Source organism: Protomyctophum parallelum (genome assembly GCF_964188405.1).
Source record: "Protomyctophum parallelum genome assembly, chromosome: 1".
Taxonomy (NCBI): domain Eukaryota; kingdom Metazoa; phylum Chordata; class Actinopteri; order Myctophiformes; family Myctophidae; genus Protomyctophum; species Protomyctophum parallelum.
Genome location: NC_139697.1, coordinates 63999437 through 64003771, shown reverse-complemented (window position 1 = coordinate 64003771; position 4335 = coordinate 63999437). Strand labels below are relative to the sequence as shown.

At 40.9% G+C, this 4335-nt stretch overlaps 1 pseudogene across 1 annotated transcript; it reads right to left on the bottom strand.

The window, feature by feature from the left end:
• Positions 1–1229: 1229 nt before the first annotated feature.
• Positions 1230–2170, bottom strand: LOC310853584 (olfactory receptor 8G17-like; annotated as a pseudogene). Its single transcript has one exon. The product of its transcript is annotated as an olfactory receptor 8G17-like (transcript).
• Positions 2171–4335: the final 2165 nt, after the last annotated feature.

The following is a 4335-nucleotide window of genomic DNA, read 5'->3' as shown; positions in this document are numbered from 1 at the left end:
GGGCCTCCAGATCCCTAAGGCCGCCCCTGAGCAGTACCCTAATGTTTTGCAGTGGAAGAGAACTACTAATGCATGCGATTGTTATAGTTTGTAGAACTTTGCTAAACTTAAATATTCTACATTTTTAAACGGGGTATCTAAGATATAGGCCTATTAGATGGTAAAACAATTATTTGCCAATAACATTGAAGCTTTGACTGTTTACTGTTGTTTTATCCTACAGTAGCCAGCTTCTACAGTGTACATATAATGTACTGCTAGCGTAGGTCTACATTAAAATGGTGATTAAATACATGTGCATTAACAACCCTCTGGTGTCTTGCATTGCTTTAAAATACAAAATTACTATCCTTTTTCTTCAGGACTGACATCTCCGATTCCAGAGCATTAAACGGTTTTAACTCACACTCCGACCAGAGTACAAATATTTTGTTAAACCCAGAAGCCCTCTCTTCAGAAACGACACAAGACATTCTAATCATTAACCATTAGGTTTAATGTTCAACTTCATTTGCATACACTTATATACACTACCGCCCTGGCTTTCTCATCCGTTATATCTATAAAACCATGCAAATACTGTAAATGATAAACAAAAGAGGGGGGGGGGGGGGGAGAAAAGAAAAAAACTAAAGCCTATATGGTTTTAGAAAAAGTTAGTAAGGTGCTTCTGGTTCATTATTCTGACAGCCTGAGGGTAAAAAACTGTCTTTGAGGTGACTGTTCCAAGCCCTGATGTCTGATGGATTCTCTGTTTAAAGACATATCTGTATGTATGTTCAGTATATTTGATCAGTTCAGCAGTGTAAACCAGTTTAAATAAGCGGCTTCATGACAGTTTCTGCAATACATTTTTTAACATCATCATTAGTATTGCTTGTAGGAGGCACACTATAATGGTCACATGCTAGCTAGTGCATACCGTCAGAAGAGTAGTACTGCCTGTAACACAGCTGTTCCATAATGACAATTTATATGGTAGCCTACTACCTCATTGTTACTCTCACATGACTGGTGAATCTCAGCAGCATACCGCTATGAGAGAAGCGAGAAACTGAATTTTCAATTCAAACTTTCAATTTGCTTCCCACAGTTCCCAGGTAGCATCCATGTAAAATCATATTAGCTATAGGTGCTAGAATTGTAATCATATAATGCCACAAAGGCATTATATACATAAAGAATATATAATTAATTAATTAATAAAACTAACAAACCAGTACTTAAAATTAAGGAAACACTTTTGGTTTGGACCGACATACGTTTGACAAGAATTTGCGTATTTCTTTAGACTGCACTCCATAAATGATGGGGTTTAGGCTGCCAGGGATGATGTGAAACAGAATGGCTGAGAGCTTCCTATAGTCTGAGTACTGTGGGTAACGATGAAGAGCAATGATAAGCATTCCAGATAAAAGCATAATCATGTATACAGACAGGTGAGTGCTGCATGTCTTCAGGGCTTTAGTGTTCAAACTCTTGTTGTTACTGGTCAGGCAAACAGCAGTGATCTTACTGTAGGTGAGAGCCACACTGCCTATGGAGGATGCAAACAGTACCACAGTGAAAGTGAGCCCATAGACATTATTAATAAACACACTCTCGCAAGAGAGTTTGAACAGTGAGGCATTGTCACAGTGGGGTTCATGATCATGGTCCTGCATCTGTTCAGCCGTATGGATAACCCAACAAGAATACCCACCAAAACAAAGGCTGCACCCCATGCAGATACAGTCAGCGTAATCAGCATTTTACCACTCATGATGGTGGCATAGCGCAAGGGATTGCAGATGGCCACATACCTATCGAAAGCCATTATGATGAGCACTGTGTGAGAGGCTGTAGCATACATGTGTGTGGTAAATGCCTGGACCACACACTCATAGTAACTGATAACACGCTCAGAGGGAGGCACCAGAATGTCTCTAAGCAAACGAGGCACCATAATGGAGTTACCAACTATGTCAGTGAATGGCAGGTTACAAAAGAGCATATACATGGGCTGGTGAAGGCTCTTTTCAAGGCCAATCAGGACTACAATCCCCACGTTGGTGAACATAATAAACAAGTAGGAAAAGAAGAAGAAGAGAAACACAGGATACATAGATTTCTCTGTGACCTTTAATCCCTCCACCTGGAGTATGAGGCTGTTGTAAGTGTAGTTTTCCATCGACCTAAAACAAGAGAGATGATGACGTTATGACTCAATATGTGAACAAAATGCCAGAGTGGCTGTTAACAATAATGCAAGACAGTTCCTTTAAGCTTTGGCAAGAAAGTAAAAGATGCTGTCAGTGATTTTTCATTTTTTTTTGTTAAAGTAAGTGTTACATAGCTACTGTATGCCCATAGCAATCATTGCGATAAAGTGTTGGTTCAGTAACGGGCCAGGGTCTCCCCATCTCTTCAGAGTAAGTATCCATCCATGGGAACCAATGTTTCCCATGCCATGTGGCACATAGAGCAGCAGCCTATCTCCTGGTTCTCCAGCATGATGGAGTTTGATGTACAAGTACAGTATACACCCCCTGCGACACTATAACCACAAGACCACTGAGCTGGTTCTCCTGCTCTTAATTAAAAATAAATACATTTTCAGGTCAGGATACCAGTTGCATCCAATCAGTAGAGAGAGATATGTTTTCCCCTCAATGTTGTTCTATAGGCTACATGTCAAGCTGACAATTGCATAGTGGCAGTACATTACATTAATTTTGTATTTTTGAAGATAATTTCATGAGGAGAATTTGTAATAATAATACCTTCTTCACTTGCTTCTGTTGCCTTAATCTTTAGCTCAACAACTCCAACTATTCACACAAGCCTGTCTTCACTTCTAAACTAAAGACCTTATCCTCTGTCCCTACTTTTATAGACCACTTTCAGACATCTGAATAATGACTTGCATTTACTCTACATGATGTAATACTTGTCAGGTGTGTCCCATGGCAATTTATCCCACGTCACATCATTATCAAAAATCATGTTCTTAGATGGGAATGCAGCTATAGTACTCGTGCTGAAAACATTGCAGACATCCCCCTCATACAACAAAAATGTTGTGTCAAACCATGTGACTCCCATTGGAAATGAATTGCGAGCTTGCATCAGTCAATAAGTCTCATGCATCAGCTATACATCAATCTGTTGTGAAGGTGTGAGTCAGGCCTTAGGCCTGACTCACACCTTCGCATCTAGCATACAACATCGATGCATGCTAGATGTATGAAAGGGTTTGTTTACATCTTGCCCCAATGCATTTCCAATGGAAGTCACATGGTTTGACACATTTGTGTTGTACGGCTTTCGGCTGTGTTTCGACTCCCCCCCACCCCCTCATACAACACAAATGTTGTGTCAAACCATGTGACTCCCATTGGAAATGAATTGAGAGCTTGCATCAGTAAACAAGTCTCATACAACAAGCATACATCAATCTGTTGTGCACGTGTGAGTCAGGCCTATTAGGCTTCACTCACACCTTTCAATCTAGCATACATTGATGCGTGCTAGATGCATGCTAGATGTAAACAAAGGGTACAGTAAGTGTCAATGCATTTCCAATGGAAGTCACATGGTTTGACACAACATTTTTGTTGTACGGCTTTCGGCTGTGTTTCGACTGCCCCCCACCCCCTCATACAACACAAATGTTGTGTCAAACCATGTGACTCCCATTGGAAATGAATTGCGAGCTTGCATCAGTCAATAAGTCTCATGCATCAGCTATACTCACCTTCGCATCTAGCATACAACATTGATGCATGCTACGTAGATGTATAGCCTACATTACAAAGGGTTTGTTTACATCTTGCCCCAATGCATTTCCAATGGAAGTCACATGGTTTGACACATTTGTGTTGTACGGCTTTCGGCTGTGTTTCGACTGCCCCCCACCCCCTCATACAACACAAATGTTGTGTCAAACCATGTGACTCCCATTGGAAATTAATTGAGAGCTTGCATCAGTAAACAAGTCTCATACAACAAGCATACATCAATCTGTTGTGCACGTGTGAGTCAGGCCTCAGGCTTCACTCACACCTTTCGATCTATACATTGATGCGTGCTAGATGCATGCTAGATGTAAACAAAGGGTAAGTGTCAATGCATTTCCAATGGAAGTCACATGGTTTGACACAACATTTCTGTTGTACGGCTTTCGGCTGTGTTTCGACTGCCCCCCTCCCCCTCATACAACACAAATGTTGTGTCAAACCATGTGACTCCCATTGGAAATACATTGTGAGCTTGCATCAGTAAATAAGTCTCATGCATTGTGAAGTCAACTTGGAGAAATGGAGAGCAAGGGGTTAAATCTGGACCGACAATCAT